The sequence below is a fragment of the Chrysemys picta genome, chromosome 24 (assembly GCF_011386835.1).
Source record: "Chrysemys picta bellii isolate R12L10 chromosome 24, ASM1138683v2, whole genome shotgun sequence".
Lineage (NCBI taxonomy): Eukaryota > Metazoa > Chordata > Testudines > Emydidae > Chrysemys > Chrysemys picta.
In genome coordinates this window covers 6,767,749-6,792,705 of record NC_088814.1, presented here as the reverse complement: position 1 = coordinate 6,792,705, position 24,957 = coordinate 6,767,749, and the positions used below count along the sequence as shown (strand labels likewise).

Here is a 24,957-nt window from a genome sequence, read left to right as displayed (position 1 = left end):
TGACTCATTCAGGGGAGATTATATTTCCCTTCTGTCCATTCCTATAGAAACAGGGCTTAAATAATAAGAAAACAACCTTCCTCTAAAATCACTGGTTCTTGAATCGTGACTGCTTTATGCAGTCACTCACAGTGTGGATATAAAACGCTCTCATTCTGATTTCTGAGGTGTTTTACACTCCCCTTGCATATGGGTGTAAGTGATTTAGGTGTATGGAAGTGCAGAACAATATAATTGTTCCTTGTCACTAACTATTTCTTGCACAAGAGTGGATAAAGTTGGGGGTGGGATGGGGAGGGAAGAGATTTGAAAAAATAAGCATGGAATAAACGCAGAGAGATGATCTCCAGGTGAATAGTCCAGGAATGGAACCTGTATACTTCTAAGAGACTTGAGAAGCAGTGCGGTCCAGTGCCTTGGCCATTGGGTTGGGAGTCTGGAGATCTGTTCCCAGCTGTGTCACTGTCTTATTGTGTGACCTTGAGGGAGTCACTTCCCCCTCTGTTTTCCCTGCCACCCTTTGGGTGTCTTGTCTATTTATAAACTCCTCAGGACGGGGTGTCTCTCTTTTATGTGTATGTACAGCGCCCCTAGTGCAATGAGGCCTTGATTTCAGGCACTACCATAATACTACCACTAGTGAATATATTGCCCATGAAAGCCCTGGTCCTGTACTATTGAAAATCAATAAGAGCTTTGCCATTGTCTTCAATGTGCATAGGATCAGGTCCAAAGTAGGCATCAATTCAACTTGGCGTTTAGCTTGTCAATTGTTCATAAAATATGAAGTGCTATAAGATGTAGCTAGTAGACCTTAGAGTAGCAGCCGTGTTAGTCTGTATCCGCAAAAAGAACAGGAGTACTTGTTCTTTTTGCGGATACAGACTAACACGGCTGCTACTCTGAAACCTGTCATTATGCAAGGCACTGCATTTAGCCGTATGGAGTGGAAATCCATCAACCTCATGAAAAAACTCGTACAGATACAGACAGACATCATCTTCCTTTCCAAATGCAAGCAGATGGACATCATACCAAAAGGACTAAAGGTAAAATTTGTTAGTCTCTAAGGTGCCACAAGTACTCCTGTTCTAGTAGACCTTAGTTTATCATATCTTACAATGTCCAGAGACCTCGAAAGAACAGTAGTTAACTTTGTGGTGTTTTTGTTTAGTTGACCTGGCCACTGGAGAAACCTTTGAAGTTCACAAGACTTTATTTATTTTGAATTTCAGCTGTAAGCCCTGCTGATCACTGACTGGCTTGGAAAACACCACATGAAATCAGCGTAGTGAATAACCTACCCCAATGCACAATCATAACTTTGACCCCTCCCCTTCCCATTTTTTGTAGTAATTTTCCCCACTCCCTTCTCTATAACATTTAAATGGCCAATGCTTGATAATTTTAGCTCTGGCCTGATCTCCTCTCCCTCCTGTGTCTGAAATTCACAAGAGGCAAGGAACTGAAGAAACGTAACTTAATTCCCCCAAAGCCACTTTATTTGTATTTATATTATCCCAAAATTAAACAGCCACCCCAGGCTCTGACGCTCTTTAAAAATATAGAACTTCACCAGTAAAATAAACAGCCCCCACCGATTGCTTCCAGCCACAGCTAAGAGAGAAAAAGGAACAGTGGTTTAAATCAGTTGATCTAGCTTGCATCATTATGCTCATTTCACAGATGAGGAAACTGAGGCACAGAGAGGGGGGAAATGACTTGCCCAAGGTTACTGCAGCAGAGCAGTGGCAGAGCCAAGAATAAAACTCAGATCTCCTGAGTCCCAGTCTAGTGCTTTAGCTACTAAGCCACAGTGTCTCCCACAACAATCCCACCAGAGTTGCCTCTCGCTCCCTCTGCATCCTCACTAATCTCCCTCCACCTTGCAGCACATCCTGAAGGTTAACAAACTATGGATCAAGGAAAGCGAATTCCAAAGGCAGGGGGTACTCACGGAAAATGCCCTGCCAGCAGCCCCATCTTTATACCAATGGGGCCCCAGCTTAGGCGACACAGGCAGAAAGGCGGTCTCTCCAAAGGTAGGTCTCAGGCCCTTTGGGGCCAAGGGAGATCAAAAAGGACAAAGATCTGGCATAATTTTTAGCAGATGCGGAGTTAGTCGTGCATTCAGGGTGCTCTTTCTGCTGCTTACGTGGGGGTATATAACCTGGTGGCTTTTTAAACCTTAAATGAAGGTGAATAAATAAGGGACATTTTAATCTCACCTTGATGTCTGGGGATTGAGTCATCCTGTCATTGATGTTTAGTTATGGTGACAACTTGTCATGGAAGCTTAATACCCCGTGTTATGGTTTTGGTGCTGAGTTTACAGACAGCGTTGAGATTTTCTTTTGGAGGAAGGAGATGGGCGAGAGCACCCTCTAAACTGAAAGGGGAGAGAGGAACTGTTTTGTATGATCCTAGCAGATATAACCAGGACAATGGGACCCAACCAAGGATGAATCCTGGGGAAAATTTTCCTAGCAAAAATTAAACGGTTGAATACTCATCCAAGCGAAATGGTGGAAGTGTGACATTTAAAACCTCATTGGACAATGATCCTGTCCTCGTCCCTGTCCTCATGGCTTGCATGTCTCTAACCACTATGATTCACATGGAGAATTGCTGCTCTTTCCTTGGTGGGGTTCTGTGGAGAGGGGAGGTGGAGGACTTTGAGAGTGTCCCCTGGTACGCAGGAAGAGCTGGTGCAATGTTACATCACGAATCATTTCACCCGTTGTGTTTGCAGAGTTGCAGCGTGGAGGCCTTTAGCTTTTCAGAAAGCGCTGGTTGAGCAAGGCTTGAGACCAGTTTGTCTAATCCAGATCTGCAGAGCCACCTGGTGGGTGGCCCAGAGGCTTTCTGGAATTAGTCCTGCTGGATTCCTGTAGTGTGGACAGTTCTGGTGGCAAACACTCCTTCCTTGTCTAGAAAAACATACTCCTTCCTTTTTCCTGCTGAATCCATTTAACACCATGGGGCCTTGATCCTCCTGACAGGGGACATTTTAAAAATGGACAGACATGTAGAAGTTGGAGATGGAAAAGCACTCTTAGGAGAGGTAGCCTGTCCAGTGGGAGGGGTGCTGGCCTGGGATTTTTGAGACTTAGGTTTCATTCTCAGCTTTACCACTGACCTGTGTGACTGTGGGGAAGTCACTTCCCTACTCTGTACTTCTGTTTTCCCCTCTCTGTCTTGTCTATTTCAACAGTCAGCTCTTCGGGGCAGGGGCCATCTCTTACTAGGTGTTTGTACAGTCCCTAGCACAAAGGGACTGTAGGTGCTACTGTCATGCAAATCATAATCATCCAGTCCATGTCCCTGGGGCCAGTGCAGGATTTCTCCCTATGCCGTGTTTCTAGCATTTTGGTCAGTCTGGTTTTACCAAGTGACTGAATCTTTCTAGTGGGACATTCTGATGTTGTTTAGGCCAGCATTCGCGGAAGTCTGGCCCATAGGAGAGTGGTTGGCTTGCTGAAAAACTCCAATCATTCCTATTCTCTGCTCGAAATAACGTCTCTGCTCTTGCAAAGCCTGGCTTGTGGTTGGAGGCCCTTTCCTGTGGGGTGTAATAAGAATGGGTCTTGAGGGATGAGGGCAACAGAGCAAGTTCCTGGGTAACGAAGAGATAATGGCTAATGAAGTGTTTGACAAAGGTAACAGTGGTAACTGGATGACGGAGGGATGTCAGTTGCAATGGATTATTTTTCAATGTGTTGATCATTGCAGAATTGTCCAGCTATAGGGTCCCTTTCTGGGTTTATGCTGCCCTCTAGTGGATCTCTTTTACTTGGGAAAAACTTGACCGAACCAAAATGTATGTACAGGCGAGTCTCATCTTACGCTGGGGTTACGTTCCGCTGTCAGTGCGTAAAGCGAAAATCGCGTAGACTCAAAATTACATTGAGTGTAATGGCGGGCGGTATCGCCCGCACTACAGGTACAGTATTTAAATTAGTTTTCTCCTTTTATTTTTTTTTATTTTGCCGACCGCGCAAAGCTGAATTTGCGCATGTTAAATGCGCGTAAGATGAGACTCGCCTGTAAGCGCTATGGGCGACTGGAGTGGGGGCTTGCAATGGGTGGAAGGAGCTTGGAAAGCTGTGATGCTGAAAATGTCCTTGGAGAAATAGTGGAGAGCAAATTAGACGTGACTTAGCAATCAACCGGGGTAGTGTATTGTATTGTCTTTTCTCTCAGCACAACATTAATATGAGGAAACCATGTGGACACAGTTGGGATCCAAATAACTGTGTGTTTATTAACTATATACAAACTTGCAAGGCCTACCTACGTATACACACTACTGCTCTGCTAGGTTCTGGTGGCTTCTGCAGTAGAAGTCAGGGAAGCCAAGTAGAGGGATATTTAAAGGCAAACTACCCAATTCCTATACATTGTGCAGTGGAAAAGGCCCGTGTGGCTTTGGGCTGCTGATGCCGAGGCGTGTCATTACAAGTCGTCCCCTTCTATATATGCACTGCTAGTGCAACTCCATCTGAAGTATTGTCTTCAGTCCAGGGAACCTCACTACCAGAGGCATAAAGACAAGATCGAGGAATTCAGCGAGAGGCAACAGAATGGTCATGAGGTTGGAAGGGCTCCTTTATGCGAAGGTTAAAAGAGCAAAATATGTCTAGCTTGGCCAAGGGATTCCTGGGGTGGGAATCTAAGCCTTCAAACATCTGAGCATCTACATGCTGAGGAGGGCGAGGAATTATTGAGGGGGGGGGGGGGGGTTCAAAGGAGTACAATAACATCACCTAGCTCCTACATAGCACTTTTTTCCTCTGTTGATTTCAAAGTGCTTTCCCGAGCAGGTCAGTATGGTTGTTCCCATTTTACACATGGGGAAGCCAAGGCATGGGGACAAGAAGAGTTGCCCAAGGTCATCCAGCAGGCCAGTAACAGAGATGAAACTAGAACCCAGTTCTCCTGAGTGCTGGTCCGGTGCTCTGTCCACTGGTCCGCACTGCCCCTGAACGAGGCTAGTGCGGCGTAATGCCAATTGGGAAGAAAAGAGGAGGGTATTGTGCTGAATGTTGTGGGGAGGGAAGAAATTCCTGCCAGCAAGAGCTCTTAGACTTTAGACTAGTCACCCGGCCAGTGGTGGCAACCCCCGAAGGTTTTGAAAATTTAAGACTAAACAAGAATGTGCACTACATATTGTAGAGAAGAATCCTGCACTAGCCGTTGGGGTGGAGGAGATGAGAAATCGGTCAGCCCTAGCTCTCATTTCTATGACTTTGTGAATGTGCTTTCTAATCCTCCTCAGAGCAGGAAGCCCAGTCTAGGGGTCACAACAGAGGGCTGCGTGCTAGAACTTCCCAGAAGTAACACCAGCCTCCTGTTTGGCCTTGGGCAAGACCCTTAACCACCTGAGTACAATGGGGATAATTATTGCCACTCTCCTAAAGGTGATGGATGGAATAATGAATGCATGATTAAGACAAAAACAGTCAGTAGTATAAGAAATACATGAAAGCTGATGGAATGCAGCCTGGTTAATAACACCTACCTCTCTTTGTGCTTTTCATCAGTAAAGATCAAAGCACTTTACAAAGCAGGTAAGCGTCATTATCCCCAGCAATGGGGACACAGAGGTGAGCTGACTTGCTCCAGGTTATCCAGGAGGTCAGTGGCAAAATCAGGAATAAAAGGGTTCCAGAGATCCAGTCCACTCACCACACTATATTCTATATTGGATATAAAACCTGAGTGTGTTTCCTTAGCTGCATTGTCTAATGTGCACATGTCTGTGAGTGTGTGTGTGTGTGTGTGTGTGTGCGCACATGTAAGTATGTATGTATAGGTTTGTACATTCCAATGCCAGAAGGGACCATTGTGATCATCTAGTCTGACCTCCTGTATAACACAGGTCACAGAACTTCCCCAAAATCATTCCTAGAGCAGATCCTTTAGAAAAAACATCCAATCTCCATTTGAAAATTTCCAGTGATAGAGAAATCCACCAGGACCTTTGATAAATTGTTCCTATGGTTAATTACTCTCACTGTGGAAAAAATTACCCCTTATTTCCAATCTGTTTTTGTCTAGCTTCAACTTTCAGCCCCTGGTTCATGTTACACTTTTCTCTGCTAGACTGAAGAATCCATTTTCAAATATGTGTTCCTCACGTAGGTACTTATCGATTGTAATCAAGTCACCCCACTAACTTTCTCTTTAAGCTAAATGGATTGAGTTCCTTGAGGCTCTCACTATAAGGCATGTTTTCTAATCCTTCTCATGGCTCTTCTCTGAACCCTCTCCAATTTGCCAACATCCTTCCTAAATTGGGGGTACCAGAACTGGACACAGGATTCCATCAACGGTCGCACCAGTGCCAAATACAGAGGTAAAATAACCCCTACTTGAGATTCCCCTGTTTATGCATCCGAGGATTGCTTTTGGCTACAGCGTTGCACTGGGAGCTCATGTTCCTCCCAAATCTTTTTCAGAGTCGCTGCTTCCCAGGATAGAATCCTCCATCCTGTAAGTATGACCGACATTCTTTATTCCCCAAATTGACTTACATGTATAATCTGTCTCTTACACATCACTGAGGATTTCCTAAATGGGATCAGAATCAAGCCCGTGGTTTGCAGCTGGCAGTGGGCCTTGGATTTCCCATTCTAACCAGCGGCTCCAGTGATGTAATAGAGGGAGTTATCATAAATCCCTTGTCTAAATTCCACCACCAGATTAAAGGGAGGTTTGGGGCTGATTGGCCTGTCTCTGACAGCATTCAGCCCTTCTCTGGGTAGCTAAATCATCCCAGCTAGGTGTGATTCGTATCCACAGGGCTCATTTAAAAAAATAATCTCTGAAAAGAAATTTGGTTGCTTTTGGCCTGCACCGGTGTCAGGGATTTTAGAAAAAGCAATGCCCTTGGGAAGGTTATCCCAGGATTCCTCTGCAAGGTCTTCACCCTCTGTTTCATATTGCACAGCTTCAGCGGGGTGCTCTGTGGGTGTGTAACATGTATGAATGAAGAATGAAGTTAAAGCATTTCCAGCACATGGCACTTAAATCAAGTGTCTTTGCCAAGTGGTTAGGCCTCCCTTCTTGGCTAGGGTTAAGAGAGCGTGTTTGGATTTTAAGTGGCAAAACCAGTTAATAGATTCCTTCCTGCATCCTCTCTCGTCTTTGCAGGGCGCGCACACACAGACCCCAGGGGTTATCATAAAGGTAAAGGGAGAGGAGGAGAGACACATCTGGGGAATGCCTTGTTAAAATACAGGTGACCTATCACTAGGGCCTCTTGTAATTCTGGAGGCAAAATGTCACGTGACACAGATGCTGCCCCACATACCATGCAACAAGATGGGGCACTGCCCCATTTGCCACCTGTAAACTCCGTGTTACTCTCGTTGGTGCCAGAGCTGGCTTAACACTAGTGTGATTCTCCATTGACTTCAGTGGAGTAACTCCTGGCTTACAGAGGTGCAGTGACATCAGAATCAAGCCCATGGATTTCAGCCAGTGATGGGCCTCCCCGACTTGTGACTCTAGAGGGCAGCAGGGAGCTGCTGTATGGCTACATCTGGGGGGATTGTCTGCTGCTGATGGAGATGAAGATCAGTGACCTGTAGCTGGATTTCTTTATGGTGAATTACTGAAAATGTGCTATGCCACCAGGGATGCCCCTCCCTTTTGGGTGGTGGGGGTGGATTTTGGTTTGGTGGCCAAAAACTATTTCAGAAACATGGTATTGTATATGGCCTGTAGCAACTAAAGGTCCCATAGCATTTTTTTTAAACAGGAAAGGAATGTTTATGTTGGTATCCTGGCAAAATTCCCATATGGGTAACTACATTCTATCTACCCCAAAATTCCCCATGCAGCGTCAGCGGGATGTAGCACTGATTTGTTGTGTAGGGTGGTTATGCACTGTTATAACAGTTCCCATGTTCCACTCCAGAGACAGCTGCATTGTTTGTTCTGGTAGATTCATAACTGACAAAGTGCTTTGGAATGGAGGTAAATTTAAGGTATTAATCTAGTCAAGAGAATGATTTGCTATGCTGGAGAATGTTTCAATTATTTCTCCCCGGGAGTTCCTCCCCAAATTGGCTTGTTTGATAATCTTGGTCCAAGAAAACTCTAGAGAGAAGAGACTTCTTGCTTCTGCTCCAAGGTGGTTGTGGATCTGACTTCTCTTTCATCAGGAGCAAGGACTCTAGGAAAAGCCCCTCCTCCCCCCCCATCTCCATGCCTGGAGGCTTCCCAGCTCTGATCTGAAGGGACTTACATTTCACCTCCATACTGAGGGAATGATGTCTCTAATTTCACCTCCCTTCCTCTGCCGAGGCTGAGTATCATTTCATAAAAATAACACAGAAAGCAACTAGACTCTGGGAAAAAAAATAATTATGGGAAAACCAAATCAGTGCCAAAGGGGCTTTTGTGAAAATATCAGGTTTGGAGAGAAGGCTGCTGAGTTTGGGACATGCGCCCTTCTGTCCTTTCGCTGGGCAGGCTAGGTTTGCAATACAATCTCAAGCATGTTTATTTCCTTTCAAACCTCTGGCTTCCCATGGAAATGCTACCCTCCCCCATTTATTAGGAAGTGTTTGGGTATCTTTTCCCTCTTTGTGTTCAGTGTGTGTGTGTGGGGGAAACACATTATTATGCTTTATTTTCTCAAGAGTTTTCTCTCTCAGCCCTGTTTTTTTTTTTATGTGCTCCCAAACGTCATCACTTGAGCCGTCTGCCTCTGCTAGCCCCTTTATCCCACTCTTAATCTCATCTCTAGACTGCAGAATTTCCAGGGCAGGTTTGTTTGATCATTTATTTGTAAATTCCTCCATGCAGGGCCTCATGTCTGTCTGTCTCTCTTGTAAAGCAGCGTGTGTACATTGATGGCACGAACAATAAATCTGTAGGAGAGGGAATTTTGATCTTACTCGGTCAATCCTTGGTCTCTCTGTGGAGATAGTGCCATTTGTGATGGGAGTTCATGTGATGTGGATGTGCATTCATTAGGAATTGGACAGCAACTCACCAGCTGACTTCATGAGGGGTAATAACTTTTGGTTAGGAGGCCAGATTTGAACCACCAAACTAGAGAGGAAAGGGTTCATGTTTTATTAGCAATCTACCATAGTCACGTCTCCGTAACGATTAGCGCTGATCAGAAATGTTCGGATGAAACCGTTTAGTTTGAAAATGCCAATTCATAGAACCCCCAGGGTTTCTTGGAACCATCTTGGATTCAATGGAGTTTCAGCAAATCAAAGGCAGGGTTCCATGGGAAATTTGCGTGGTTTCCTGCCAACTCACCGGGTGGGCTGCTGGGGGAGCTTCCTCTTCCAGTTTCCAGGCTCTCTGCCATGGAGTAGGAAGTGTGGAAGTCCTGGGATGAGCTCCCACAGTCCATGGGTGTGGGACTCGGGGGCCAGCTAGGAGTCCAGCAGCTGCTCAGTGAAATTGACATTTATTATTGAGACAAGGTGGATGAAGTAATCTCTTTTGCTGGACCAACTTCTGATGGTGAGAGAGACAAGCTTTCATTCCTGCGAATACAGAACAAAACCACATTTTGAAATAACAAAATTTCCCGTGAACCGGAAATCCCACGTTTCAGCCAGCTCTAACAAAGATGCAAGGTAAGCATGCACTGATGCAATCTAATGGCCCCAAGATGCAAAGTTTGCAGATATCAGCATTTCTTATGCACCTCCTGTGGTAATAACGATGTTAATGCAAAAAATTAAATTGGACTTACCAGTCAAACAGGATGACACTTCTGTTGGGGAGGATTAAAGGCTTGTCTGCGTTCTCCTGGAACTGGACAAGAAAGGTCAGTTTCTTGGAGGGCAAAGAGGGATCAGTGCCAGTTTAGTCTGGAAGGGTAAGAGGCTGGAATCTCTACAGATAGCTGCTAATAAATAAATTTGATCTGGAATGAAAGGCTGGGAATAAGAAGGTCTCTAACCATGAGAGGAGGGAGGTTTTTGGAACAGCCTCCCAATAGGAATAGAAGGGGCAAGAAACCTACCTGGTTTTACGATGGAGCTGGCTAAATTTATGAATGGGTTTATATGATGTGGATGCCTTCGATAGCAAGGGACTGGACACTCTGACTCAGGAGGTCCTTGCCAGTCCTATGTTCTTATGAAAGGAAAAACGCCTAGCAGTGAACCTCAAAGAGTTGAAGGCTTATTTGGGCCCCAGAAGTTTGGATGAATCTCTGCATACTGCGGTGTCAGGATGGAGGTTTCAGGAGGACAGCCTTTCTCAGGGCGTCTTGAAATGTAAGTAGGCGTGTGAGGAAGCTAACTAAACACTTCTGAACCTGAACATCAAACCAGTTCTAGTATGGGGAGTAAAGGTCCAATACGTTTTCTCTGATGCAACCAGCTCATGTATCGGTCTCTTTCATTGTACTGGGATTGCAGAATCTTACTAGCTAGAGATGGAGAAGACCAATAAGATTCCATTCAGCCCAGTTCCCAGAGGGCCAGTGCAGGTATGTTATTTTTTTCAAGTGAGTAGTCTGGTCTGGTTTTATGTCTCTCGCATGCTGGGCTTCTGCCACTTCCCTTAGGAGACTGTTCCACACCCTCCTCGCACTCATTATTAGGGAGAATACTTTCCCTAATATTCATTCTTTATCCCCCCTTCTTAATTTCATCCTAGTTACATATTAGTTGCTAAATAAGGTCAAGCAGCATCAGCCAAAACTAGTTGAATTGCATAAAATAAGGCGAGGCTTGGGGTTTATTGCAGATCTCACGCCAGGTAATGTTCTCTTTAAAGCTCCAGCTGCTGGAGTCAAGTGACTGTTAGAATCTCAGCTTTCGTTAAAAAAAGTATTGAATTCTCCTGGTTGCAGAGAGAGGCCCGAACGTGCGGTCAAGTGCACCCGAGAGGTTTGGAAACCAGAAGTCAAACAAAAGACCCCAAATGTACAATTATTTTGGTAAGTCTCATGATTTTTAAGCCAATCTCCTGACTTTTGGGGGGGGCCTGACTCAAAATAGTTGAATGTGGGGGTTGGTAATACTGGGGCTGTCAGAGGGGGGTGGGAAGAAGTGATCCTAAAATCGAGGGTATGTCTAGACTGCAATCAGAGGTATGACTGCAGCTCCAAGTAGGCACCCGCTCTAGCTAGCCTGGCTTAATTATAGCGGTAAAGATGCAGCAGTGAAGGTTTCCCTATGGATTGCACAAGCCCACCTGGAAACGTACTTGCTTTGCTAGCCCGTACTGGGGTCCGTGCTGCTGTGTTTTCACTGCCATTTTTAGCCATGTTGGCTAGGTCAAAGTTAGCGCAGGTACACCTGTAAGAGCTGCAGTTTGCACTTCCAATTGCAGTGTAGACGTCCTCTCATAGAAATAATAGAATATCAGGCTTGGAAGGGACCTCAGGAGGTATCTAGTCCAACCCCCTGCTCAAAGCAGGACCAATCCCCAGACAGATTTTTGCCCCAGATCCCTAAATAGCCCCGTCAAGGATTGAACTCACAACCCTGGGTTTAGCAGGCCAATGCGCAAACCACTGAGCTACCCCTCCCCCCTGAGTGTAGCAATCCTCTGCCCTGCAAATGATGGCTCTGTGTGGTACTCAGCACCATGTTGAGGCAGGTCAAACCGCAGCTGAGATGGTATAGCCTTGCCCTAGCCGGAGGCTGCAGTGAGAAATACCCACTCCTCCCCTCTCTGCTCCTTCCCTTTCCCCTGGGGCTGACAGCTGAAGCTAAGCTGTCAATATTTGTTTACAGCTCTCTCTTCCCCATACCTAGCAGGTCCCGTCAGCCCAGGGAGTGCCACTGTTGTCAGTGAAGCGCAGCGGAAACTGACCATCTGTCTGAATTAAACAGCGCGGACGTGCTGATCCATGGAGGGCTAGATTCTGCATCTCCAGCCTCCTGGTTGAGCTGGTCCAGGTGGGGGATTGTTTTCTGAACAAACACATTAGTGTGTCTTTGTTTCTCTTAGCCAGAAGGTGGCCTCAAGAAAGTCGGCTTCACACTCTCAGCCATTAGATAAGCGGAGAAAGGGTGGGTTTTTGCTGCCTCCCTTTCATTAATCTCCTTTCTTTGTCTCCCCATCAATCCCTGCCTTTCTCTCTGTCTCTTTTCAGTCTCAGCTGCCATGTCAGTCCTTGGTGGTCCCATCCCTCCCTGAGCTGGCTGCAAAATGAAGATAAGCGCTGGACCGGGAGCCATATAATAATAATACTTCGTGCGAGAGTGGGTCAGAAATGGGTGTCCCTCCCGCACCCCCACGACAGGAAAATTTAGACTTTTTGTTGAAACATCAAAAACCGCAAAAGAGAATGTGGCTGAAAACTGCTAAAAAAAAAAAAAATGAGGGCGAGAAATGGGGTTTTGTGTTCATTTTCCCAACCAACCAAATAAATAAATCCACATTTTTTTCTGTAGAGACTTCCATTTAGTCAAAAACCCAATTTCCCATCCAAAGACGTTCCAGCTGAAAATTTTCACCCACCCCTGCACAGCTCTTACAAATCCCCTTTTATCCCTGGATCTCGGAGTGCTGCCTCTGAGAATTAGTTTGCCCAGTCCGGTGCATCCTATGCGTCTTCATTCCTATGCTGTTCAATCCATGAGCAAATCTGTTTATTTGTGATTATATTTGCATTCCAGTAGGAGTTAGAGGCCCCAGCCTCACGTACTAGGTGTTGCACACAGGTAATCCCTCCTCTGTTTGCTTTTTCTGCTCTCTGTTAATGTCCATCTTCATTTGACCCTGCAAGTCAGTGGAAGTGAATAAGCCACAGGATTGACTACATGGTGTCAGTTTACTCATGGATAAAACTGAACTGAGGCTCTGAACTGAACCTGCGTTCTAATCCTAGCTCTGACTTTAGGAAAGTCACTTCACCTCCCTGGTCCTCAGTTTCCTCATCTTTAAAATCAGGTAATGATTCTGCTCTCCTTTGTAAAGTGCTTTGAGATCTACGGGTGTGGAGAAAGTAAATAAGGAAGTGTTATTTACTCCTTCTCATAACGCAAGAACTAGGTGTCACCCAATGAAATTAATAAGCAGCAGGTTTAAAACAAACCAAAGGAAGTATTTCTTCACACAACGCACAGTCAACCTGTGGAACTCCTTGCCAGAGGATGTTGTGAAGGCCAAGTTTCAAAAAAGAACTAGATGAAGGTCCTGGAGAATAGGTCCATCAATGGCCAGTAGCCAGGATGGGCAGGGGATGGTGTCCCCAGCCTCTGTAAGCTGGGAATGGGTAACAGGAGATAGATCACTTGATGATTACCTGTTCTGTTCACTCCCTCTAAAGCATCTGGCACTGGCCACTGTTGGAAGACAGGACACTGGGCTATATGGAGCTTTGGTCTGACACAGTATGGCCGTTCTAATGTTCTATCTAAGAGCTAGGTATTGCTACTATTTCCTTGTGCTTCTCTCTCTCTCTCTCTCTCTCTCTGCATCCACCTGTTATCTCTTGTCCTACTTAGAGTTTAAGCTCTTTGGGGCCGACGTGGTTTTTGTTCTGTGTTTGTACAGCACCTAGCACACTGGGGTCCTGGTCTGTGACTGGAGCTCCTACACGCTACGGCAATACAAATAAATAATAATAATAAATCCAGGTAGGCTTCTTGCTCGGATCTGGTGCTAGTGATGGCGGGAGAGGGGAAGATGGGTGTTGAGGGGTAGTGGTGTTAAGGGAGTTAGGGTTGGTGAGGTTGCATGGCTGGGTGGTTAGAAGTGCTGGGAAGAAAATGAACAGACAGTGAAAGTGGAGACACCCACACATTAGAACTTGGTTTTACAGATTACCTTCTGAACTCCCAGCCTCCCAAAGCACACTGCACTGCATTGGATTAGATCTTGGTGATTATTTTTGATGTACCATGAGACAAGGTTCAGGCCAGGGAAGAACAATAACTTCTGACCCTAGTAAGCAATTTCTCCTGTGGCTTGAGCTGTTTGGGGGGATTTTGTAGACAGGGTCGCGATAATAGTGCTGCCTGTATTGTCCCATCCCTTGTTTCTGCACACGGGGATGCTAGAACACTTCGTGCTCATGGAATCCTTTGGCATGCCTAGTTTGCAGAATTCCAGATTGAATTTTTCTGTGGCATTGAGGCTCCGAGGTGGCCCTAGCTTCTGTTTGCCAGAAGCTGGCAATGGGCAACCGGAGATGGCTCACTTGATGATGACCCGTTCTGTTCATTCCTTCTGAACCACCTGGCATTGGCCACTGTCGGAAGCCAGGATGCTGGGCTCGATGGACAATTGGTCTGACCCAGTCTGGCCGTTCTTATGTTGGTATCATCCGGGTTCTCCAGCAGTACGGCTATCCCGGACCCTGACTTAACTTCCAAGTGCTTTCCATTCTCTTTCTAGCAACAGAGCTGTTCATGGAGCAAGCCCCATTATGCCTCCTGCAATTCCAGTTTCCTCATGGCCTAGTCCAGGGGTAGGCAACCTATGGCACGCGTGCCGAAGGCGGCCCGCGAGCGGATTTTCAGTGGCACTCACGCTGCCCGGGTCCTGGCCACGGGTCCGGGGGGCTCTGCATTTGAATTTAATTTTCAATGAAGCTTCTTAAACGTTTTAAAAACCTTCTTTACTTTACATACAACAATAGTTTAGTTCTATATTATAGACTTTTAGAAAGAGACCTTCTAAAAAAAGTTAAAATGTGTGACGGGCACGTGAAACCTTAAATTAGAGTGAATAAATGAAGACTCGGCACAGCACTTCTGAAAGGCTGCCGACCCCTGGCCTACTTTCTTCTCGCTGCTGGGAAACGTTGAATCTAGAGGACTGACAGCTTCCTGGAAAGCAGATTCCCCTTTACTCCCTGTTGAGACGACACTGCTACAGACTAGGGACCGAGCGGCTAGGCAGCAGTTCTGCAGAAAAGGACCTGGGGGTTACAGTGGACAAGAAGTTGGATACGAGTCGATAGCGTACCCTTGTCACCAAGAAGGCTAGCGGCATTTTGGGCTATATAAGTAGGGGCATTGCCAGCAGATCGAGGGACGTGATCATTCCCCTCTATTCGACATTGGTGAGGCCTCATCTGGAGGACTGTATCCAGTTTTGGGCCCCACACTACAAGAAGGATGTGGAAAAATTGGAAAGAGTCCAGCAGAGGGCCACAAAAATGATTAAGGGGCTGGAGTACATGACTTATGAGGAGAGGCTGAGGGAACTGGGATTGTTTAGTCTGCAGAAGAGAAGAGTGAGGGGGGATTTGATAGCTGCTTTCAACTACCTGAAGGGGGGTTCCAAAGAGGATGGATCTAGACTGTTCTCAGTGGTACCAGATGACAGAACAAGGAGTAATGGTCTCAAGTTGCAGTGGGGGAGGTTTAGGTTGGATATTAGGAAAAACTTTTTCACTAGGAGGATGGTGAAGCACTGGAATGGGTTACCTAGGGAGGTGATGGAATCTCCATCCTTAGAGGTTTTTAAGGTCAGGCTTGACAAAGCCCTGTCTGGGATGATTTAGTTGGGGATTGGTCCTGCTTTGAGCAGGGGGTTGGACTAGATGACCTCCTGATGTCCCTTCCAACCCTGAGATTCTAGGACACATTTTGAGACGAGGCTGTCTGTAATATGCAGGCCTAAAATCACGTCTCGCTCACGCAAGCCATCTGCACATGGGGTTACTAGGCAGTATAGACATACCCAGCGTGAGCAGCGAGCAGGCTCACAAACTATTTACAGGAAAACCTGTCGAATCCCTGTACTTTTCCCTGTGAAGTGCTTACTTCACCTCCACTTGACACCAGGCTCCAGATCTCGAGTGGAGAATTACTTTCCTGGAGCAGCCGTTAGATGTTCAGTCGCAGGCTGGAACGTTAGCAGCTGTTCCATTCAGAGCCGGGATGTTATCCAGGACACGTTCCTTTCTGTTCTCCTCCCCGCCACTCCTTCAGAGGCAGGAAAACCATTCCCTTCTAAAGGCTTTTATATCCTAATAAACGCCCGGACTCTGAAGGCACCCAATCCATTTACGGAGGCCAGAGTGAAAACGGAGACTGGCTCCCTTTCTCCTGTCTGCTTTAGCTCAGGTGACTGGGGGGGATGGGACCCAAATTGAAGTAGGGCCATTAATAGGTTTAATGACCCCGTTTTCCCTTGATCTGGTAGGCCGGGGGAGTGAATCATGTCGCTGTAAACTCACTGTATTGGCAGCCAGCTGCCTCTATCTTGCTCGTAAAAGGGGCTGCGGGGATCTGCATTTTGTTTCAAACCTGGGAAGCTACTTGTCTTTGAAGGGAGCCAAGGTGAAATGGATGGACGCTGCGCACGCCACATGCCGGAGCTGCCATCTCCACGGCACGCTGCACTGGGAACCTCACGGGGCGCTAAAGGACTGCGGGGGGCGGCACGTCCAGAAAAGCCCTTTACCTACTGTTTTTTTCCAACGCACGTGACTGGACTTTTAGTGTGCGGTAGCAGGATCTGCACGGCAGCTAGTGCACTGTCAATCAAAGTGCTGTGTAGATAAACCCTGTGATAGCACTTGTGGGGGAGGGGGGAATCCTACCAGGGACTAAGGCAAGACTGTTCCCTCTACTGTGTTTTCAAGGGTTTGGGCTCATAGGAGATACCAGATCAGACAACGGCCCATCTAATGCATTTGTCTGTCTCCTAGAGCAGACAGTATCACCTACTCAGAGAGACGTATTCAATCCCTCAACCAGGGCTTTACCCAGTACGATATTTAATATAAGACCCTAGGATTTGCCCTATTGGTCTATCTAGTCTGGAACCACGCCTCTTGCTATTATTATTATTAAATCTTTATATTTTATTAGCATCCCAAGGCCCCAGATGGGAAGAAGGGCCCATTGTGATGGGTGCTGTGCAAACACCAAAAGAGATCATCTCTTCCCCCAAATGGCTATACTGGCCCCCACATCATTGATCTTTTCCCCTGACTGTAGTCAGTACACAATGCTTCAGAGGAGCTGAAACACCCGAACCAACCCATGATGTAACAGTCCAGTTGTGCAGTGCCTAGCAGATTTCTGTCCAACCCCTCCGGTGATCGGTGTATATCCTGAGGATATTCAAGTCTTGGGCTTCATCTTAGGGTGTATAACTGCAAATGAACTAAGCGATCTCCAGATCCCTCTGTTGTCTCTTGTCTTATACTTGGATTGTAAGAGGTCTGGGGCAGGAGCCATCTTTTGGTTCTCTGTTCGGGCAGCACCTCACCCAGTGCAGGGACCTGGTCCATACCGAGGGTTCTTAGTTGCTATGGTAATACAAGTAATAAATAATGATGGAGCTTCACCATCCTTTCCTTGGACAACTGCCTGTTCCACGGTCTAGAAGACCTCACTGGGATCTTTGTTCTGATATTCACCTTTGATTTCCCCCTGCTCAGTTTCAGCCCCATGCCACCTCGCTGGGTCCTATAAGATGATTGTGGGTGGGGGGTATCAAAGGCCAGGGCAGGCCATGACACCACCCATGTTCCATCCAGAGGCCCGTCCCTCCCTTCCCCTCTACCCTGAAGCCGGTGGCGGCCTGGGGCAGCCCAGGGCAGTGCTGGAGGGGCCGGCTGGCACAGCTGGGGTGGGCAGGCTGGGGCCCCTCCAGCTGTGGGGGGAGGCTCTGGTGGGCAGGGGGGAGGCCTCAGGCAGAAGGGGTGGGGCCGGCGGGCTAGCCTCCCCGAAGCGGGGGGGTTCACCTCCTGCCCATGAAGCTGATGATGCGGGGGGATGTTTTGTTTCATGTGATGCCCAAAACAATAAAAAAGAAAAAGAGAGAAGAGGAGAGAAAAGAAAAGCTTCAGAACGAAACAGATCAGAGGACTGTGGGCTGCAGGCGTGGCTTTCCCAAGGAGCATGGCGAAGGGCCAGTGAATGCAGGCAGAAGGCTGGTAGAGCAGAGGCCCATGGAAGAAGTGGGGCCAGCCTGCTGCAGGCTAGCATGGCCTTTCCAGCGCTCACACCCCATCAGCAGGCTGGTCTGTGTCCAACATGGGGGCAGCTTGGCCCTGGCTGAGCACTGGGCTTGGATCTCTGTGGACTTTGGGTCAGAGCCGTTTTCCGTTCTGGAGATCACGTTGCCCATAGAAAGGGCTGTGTTGGCCAGGTGTCTCGAATTCACACCTTTGAGGGAGCGGGATGGATTTTTCTGTTGGCGTTACTGGCAGGTTTGCCGAGGGCTTTGTTGTTGTGGCCAGGAGAGAGGGAGGCAGGTGCTTGGTGCCTAGCAAACAACTGGACGCATGCTTGTTTAACGGAGATTAATTGCTTGGCATGTGCGTCATTCAGCAATCTTGCTGCCTGGCGTTGTCCTCGTTCGCCGTCCTGCCCTATTATTTAGGTAACAGTAACGCCTATAAGCCGTAATCAAGATGGGTGGGGTGGCCACGGCATGGGTGCTATACAAAACATGAAGCAAGAGGCGCTCCCCCAGGAAGGTGAGAGCCAAAGGGAGGGAGGGGGAACAGCGGCAGAGAGAGGGGAAGTGACTTGCTTGAGGTCGCCCAGCACGTCGGTGCAGAGCCGGGAAAAGCAGCCAGGCCTTCTCACTCCCAGTCCCGCTCCACGCCCTGTGCACGAGCGTAGGGATGAAATTTTCAGAAGTGTCTAAGTCCCACTTTCTGAAGCGACCTAGCCACTCAGGAGCCTACATCTCATTGAAAGTCAATTGGCCTTAGACTCCCAACTGGCTAAATCACTTCTGCAAATAGGACTTAGGCATCAAAGGCCCCGATCATCGGGAATTAGGCACCTAAATAACTTTGATCTGTCACTAAGGCACTTCTGATAACTTTACCCCTGCCTCTTAGCAGGAAGCTCTCTCTGTTCCTCCTGGCCTCACAATGAAAGGGGGCTACCTATCTCCCATACATAGGCGCCATCATTTGAGTTGCCGGGGGGATGCTCCACAGGCCCCACCCCAACTCCACTCCTTCCCACAAGTCACCACACCACCTCTTCCCACCCCTACTCCATCTCGCCCCGCCTCTTCCCATCCCTGCTCCACCCCCACCCCACCCTGTCTCCCGGGCATGCCCCACCCTTCCTCCCAGCACCTCCTGCATGCTGTTGAACAGCTGATCACTGGCGGGTGGGAGGCACTGGGAGCAGAGGCAAGGAGCTGATTGGTGGGTGCTGAGCACCCGCTATTTTTTTTTCTGTGGGTGCTCCAGCCCCGGAGCACCCATGGAATCGGCGCCTATGCTCCAGGAGGGTGCTGCTTGCCAGAATGTTAGGAGCAACTTATGAGGTTTGCATGGTATTTTCCATAAAAGCAAGTCCCTAAGTCATGGCTCCATGTGAGTTAATTCCCTTAGTGACAGGCGCAGAGCATCTGAGTCAGCTGAGAACTCTCTATCTGAGACCCGGGCAGCCCTCCTTTCTTCCCCCCCCCCCCCCCCCCCCAGGCAGAGCCCAGCTAGACAAGTTTAGCTATGCACGTTTTGACAGACACACGTCTGCTGAGCCATGCACCATCTACGGTGGCACTTTAGCTCACGAATCGGTGAAAAAACCGCAGCTTGGGAAATGCTGGCTTTTAAGGGCATGAAAAAGGCATAGAAATGTGCCTCAGGTGACGTGTATCCTCAGGCATAGCTGGAAGAAATATGCATTAAAATGCCGAGTCCCTGGCAAGAGCGTAGCTACACACCCAACTAACCTTCACCCAGGCCAGGAGTTGCTGGGAAGCAGATGTACAACAGTGCCGTATTTCACACCTATACTATAGCCCCTTCTAGCCAGTGGTCTCCAACGTGCTTTACAAATGCTAATGAAGCCTTAAAACAGTAGCTGTTGTCCTCTAGGCCTGTGCAGATCGTGAAAATCAGGCACAGCAAGTTAAGCGACTCGTCCAATGTCACGGGGCAAGTGGGAATGCTGGGAACACAGCCTGGCTCCCAGACCTGTCTTTTAACCATTAGACATGTTCCCTCTTTGATATGGGATCTTGACACGCTCATAGGTGTATCCAGTGCGGCGCATGGACACTCACGTTCTGGCACAAGCTAGGGTGACCAGACAGCAAGGGTGAAAAATCGGGACAGGGGGTGGGAGGGTAATAGGGGCCCATAGAAGAAAAAGCCCCAAATATCGGGACTGTCCCTATAAAATAGGGACATCTGGTCACCCTCGCACAAGCAGATACGAATGGCCCTTTGCACGTCCAAGCCCTAGAATGCTAGTGGGGTGGATGCATCACAGCCCCAGGGAGGGGAGGCAAAGGATCGGAATTGCTGCTTGTTTGTGTTCCCAGAAGCTAGAGTACGACTGTATAAATAAACATGAGAACATGGGTGGTGGAAGCAGCGGGCTGCCGCATCCCCTAGTTTGAAGTGGGTTTCATCAGATACAGGGTTTACAGTTTGGGTCAGTGCACCGCCACTATACAAATTGTTTCAGCTCCCTTGCATGAATACCAGGTGCCGAGAGAGCACACAGGCAAACCTGTCAGTAAATATTTCCCCCTCGAGCTCCTGAATGCTGGGAAGTTGTGCAAATCTGAACAGCTCCTCCAAAAGGAAACATTTTAATTCCAGGCAGTTCACACGAAGGTTAGCTCGACAAATGTTACTCTTGCCATTAAGCAAGGAGCCCCTTGCGCCTTCCCTCCCCAAAACTCCACTCGCCACCCAAGGTCGGGGCTAGTTTATCCCCTCCGACGTGCGGTAAATCTGATGGCATAAATCATTCCCCTGACACCTGCACTTCCACCTTCACGCTTACTGCTTTGTTTTGCCTTTCGCTGAGAAGTCCGGTCAGGTCCAGGAAGTGGAACAGCTGCGATGGGTATGTTGAAAGCACATTTCCCACCCCTCGTCCACTTCCCAGCTCTGCTGTCTGTGGGTGGATATGGCTTTAAGACCTCTATGGTTGATGAGTGACTCTCACCCAGCCTCTGCCCTCTCTGGTAGGTGTTGCCTGGGCAGTAGAGGTGCTCAGTTTCAGAACTGTTGGTTCAAGGGCTTCCAGGGAAGCCCTTCCTTTGTCTCCCTTTTTGGCTGACTTGACTTTTAAACCTTCCTGCTGCAAATGAAGGGGACTGGGTGGGGTGTGAGACACCGGAGAAACGAGCCTGGGCTTAAGAGGCAAAGACATTTCAGAGTTATAAGCCACTCAGATTGCCCATGTTTAACCGCAATTAGCTGCCTCTTGCCTATATGTCCTACAGGCTTTTATATTTGTTTGTGTTCTTCGAAGGGTGGAATTACTCATTCTGCTTGGAAACAGAACCACCTTGGGGCTGCTGAACTTTGCCCCCCGTGGTCCGTGCCTGGTAGCAGCCACTGGAGTAAGGCTAATCTACACCATCTGAGGATCTGGCCCTTTGGTGGGTACAGCGGTAGGGCAGAAGACTTGATGAAGGTTGCCTAAGAGTGTCTTGCCACCACTGACACCTCGGTTTTTGTGAATGGCACCAAAACCTGGTCATGAATCTAGGAAAACAATTTACTTTGACACTTCATAGAATCATAGAACTGGAAGGGACCTTGAGAGTTCAGCTAGTCCAGTCCCCTGCACTCATGGCAGGACTAAGTATTATAGACCGTCCCTGACAGGTGTTTATCTAACCTGCTCTTAAAAATCTCCAATCATGGAGATTCTACAACCTCCCTGGGCAATTTATCCCAGTGCCCCCCTGACAGGAAGTTTTTCCTAATGTCCAACCTAAACCTCCCTTGGTGCAATTTAAGCCCATTGCTTCTTGTCCTAGCCTCAGAGGTTAAGAAAAACAAATTTTCTCCCTCCTCCTTGTAACAACCTTTTATGTCCATGAAAACTGTTATCATGTCCCCTCTCAGTCTTGACAAAAGACAATTGTTTTTTTTCTGTTTTGACTGAAACCGTTAGATGAAATTGACACATGCTCATGAACCGTTTTGGTCAAGGTGAATCTCCATCGTTTTGTCAAAAAAAAAAAAAAGACATTTCGGCCCAAAAATCTTCACGCAGCTCTATGTCTTACTAGTAGAGAGATGAATCGCAGAAGATAAAAATGGGAACCATCCAACAACACTGTAAATATTGGACCATCCAATCCATTTCCTTGTGAATGCAGGATTGTTCCCTGCAGTTGGTAACTGATTGATTGAAATGAAAGGCAAGGATAAACTGGAGATGGGGAACAACTATCTAGTAATGAGATCACAGACTGAGGAATAGTCTCCCAAGGGAAGCAACAGAAGCGGCATTTCTTGAGACAAATTGCTGCAGAACATACCGTGGTCGTTGGAAGCAATCCTTCATTGACCTGGTAATGGAGAAGAAGTTCAGATAGAAGATGCCTATCTCTGATATCTATAATTCAAGGAGCTTCTAGGATTCTAACGTCTATGGGTATGCTTACACTGCAATTGGACACCTGCGGCTGGCCCCTGCCAGCTGACTTGGGCTTGCTGGACTCGGGCTAAGGGGCTGTTTAATTGCTCTGTTGATGTTCAGGATCAGGCTTCAGCTGGAGCTCTGGGGTCCTCCCACCTCTCAGGATCCTAGAGCTTGGGCTGCAGCCCAAGCCCGAATGCTACATCACAGCCTAGCCCCAGCCTAGCAAGCCCAAGTCAGTTGGCACGGGCCAGCCGTGGGTTTTTAATGACAGTGTAGACGTACCCTGTGCCAAGGAGGAGTTGTTAGCTCATTAGCTCAACAGGTGGGGATGCTTAGGAGACAGATGGACAAGTTGGTGAGCAATAGAGGCCTTCAAAGCCAAAAGCTCCCCTAGCTAATTTTCCTACTTAATCTAAGGGATCAGTGATTCACAGCTGTTCACTCTCTCCTTCCTGGAAAAGTCATAGATTCTAGGACTGGAAGGGACCTCGAGAGGTCATCGAGTCCAGTCCCCTGCCCTCATGGCAGGACCAAATACTGTCTAGAACATCCCTGATAGACATTTATCTGAGCTACTCTTAAATTCTCCTAGTCACTTCTGAAAATGCAGACCTACTAGCACAGTTGGGGGCCATCAAATTTTGGGTGCACAACCTGAGATTCCTTAAAGGGAGCTGATTTTCAGAAAGAGACGGCCATAGACGCCTAGATGTGAAGGCCAGACAAGGACCATTATATCATCTAGTCAGATCTCCTGCATGACACAGGCCAGAGGACATCCGTGATCTTTGCATCAAGCCCGTAACTTCCAGTGGAGCTGGAGCACGTCTTTTAGAAAGAGACCCTGTCCTGATTTAAAGATGTCGAGTGATGGAATATCCACCTTGTTCCAGTGGCTACTTGCCCTCACGGTTAAAAATGTGTGCCTTATTTCTAACTTGAATTTGTCAAGCTTCAGGTTCCCAGCCAGGGGATCTCATTATGCCCTTTCCTGCTAGATTAAAGAACATCCATTAGGAGAAAATTAACGTGGCTCAAACTGCCCCACCAACTCCCATGTCCCCTCCCCCCAAAAAATCACTAGTTGCTTTTGAAAAAGTAGGCCATAATTTCTAAGTAGGCCTCCATCTCTTTGTTTATCACTCTTAAGCTCCTGGGATTGGCTCAAGGCTGGCTCCTGTCAGTTATCACCTTTGACCCGAGACAGGAAAGAAACAGTTTGTAGGACTGAGCCGCATTGTGGCTTTTGAGGTTTTAGAGAATTAAAACAACAAATTGTCCATTTCTGTGAAACTGACACGTTGCTGGAGCTCCCAGAGGAATCCGAGCTCCCAAGCCAAAATCCGAAAGAGCGGTGGGAGAAAAATCAATCATTTTTTTAAAAAATACTACCCTCGATACTTTTCCTTCCGCAAATCCCTTTTTGGCTCAGATTTTAACATTTCCTTTTCCAAGTGACACAGAGATGCAGACAAACAGCTGTCTTTTTTCCCACTCCACTCAGTGCAGCTCTCAAGGACAGGGCATTGTATTCGAAACCAAAAACTCTCTCCTCTAGTCGTTTTAATAGAGAGAAATGCTATGCTGGTTGCTTAACTAAAGACCTTTCCCAACCCAGCAAATGTTTTTTTGAACTTAATTGGATTTGCTCTCCATATTTCTACAGCTTTTATGTTTCTTATTTTGTGTTTTTTATAGGAAACATCTGTCCAAGTGGGAACCTGCCTTTGCTTAAGACCCTCTAAGAAATTCTGCTCCTAGATTAAAGAACATCCATTAGGAGAAAATTAACGTGGGATCTCCCAGCAGATCCAGGTTTGTCTTCCATTTTCTATGCCACAGAGGTGGATTAATCCCCACCAGGTACAGGATTAGACCAAGTGAGGGACTGAAACATCAGTGGGGGACTGGTGCTGAGACAGCGGGTCTGGGAGCTAAGGGGGTAACTGCTGGGAACAATTGGCATATGATGGAACCTGCATCTTGAATTTCTTCTGGGCACTAAATACCTGGGATGAAATCCTGACCCCACTGAGGTTAATAACAAAGCTCCCAATGACTTCAGTGGAAGCCGAAATTCACCCTGATGGGTTTCATGTGGTTAAGGAATGGAAGCCGTCTATTGACGCTTTCACTGTAACTAACTAGGTTGCCAAGAAGAGGGGAAGTGATAAGCCATCGTCAAACAGCTGAAGAAAGCGGGTGCCCATCAGTTTACTGTATCTGCAAATGAGTCTCCGAGGGAATGGTGTAGAAGCTCCTGTTGCTTGAATCATTTAATTTAGATGGGAGAAAGCACTGGAGAATAGACTGCAGGGGGGAAGGAACAATCCAGCAATGGACGGGGAATGGGCTAATAATAATAAATAGTTACATACAATTAATCTACGCAATTAGCATACATAATTCATCTCGACTTGATTAGATACAGTAGGCTCTGAGATTTTCAAAGCTAGGCAGACGTCTGAGCCACATAGTTCCCCTTGAAAATATGAACTCTCCTAGCTGACTTTGAAAGTCTCAGACTGGCTTTTCCGTCTTTCACTTCTGCAAAACCAGCACTCAAGTGTTTTGTACCCGTGATGACGATAACATACGTAAATGGTACATTTGCCATTTCCTCCCTCTGAGGCTCTTCCAGCCCTTTGCAAACAATGAATTAAGCATCTTGCACAGTTGCAAG

The 24,957-nt window shown here is 47.3% G+C and overlaps 1 long non-coding RNA gene across 2 annotated transcripts; it reads left to right on the top strand.

Moving 5' to 3' along the window:
* The first annotated feature begins 872 nt into the window (after nt 1-872).
* LOC112058842 (uncharacterized) lies at nt 873-13,579 on the top strand. 2 transcript variants are annotated; one of them, XR_010594699.1, is made up of 5 exons: nt 873-6,358; nt 6,462-9,611; nt 10,841-10,927; nt 11,754-11,894; nt 12,092-13,579. It is a non-coding gene; the product is annotated as an uncharacterized LOC112058842 (long non-coding RNA). The 2 variants fall into 2 exon arrangements; XR_010594698.1 differs by having other exon boundaries at nt 11,751-11,894.
* The last annotated feature ends 11,378 nt before the right edge of the window (nt 13,580-24,957 follow it).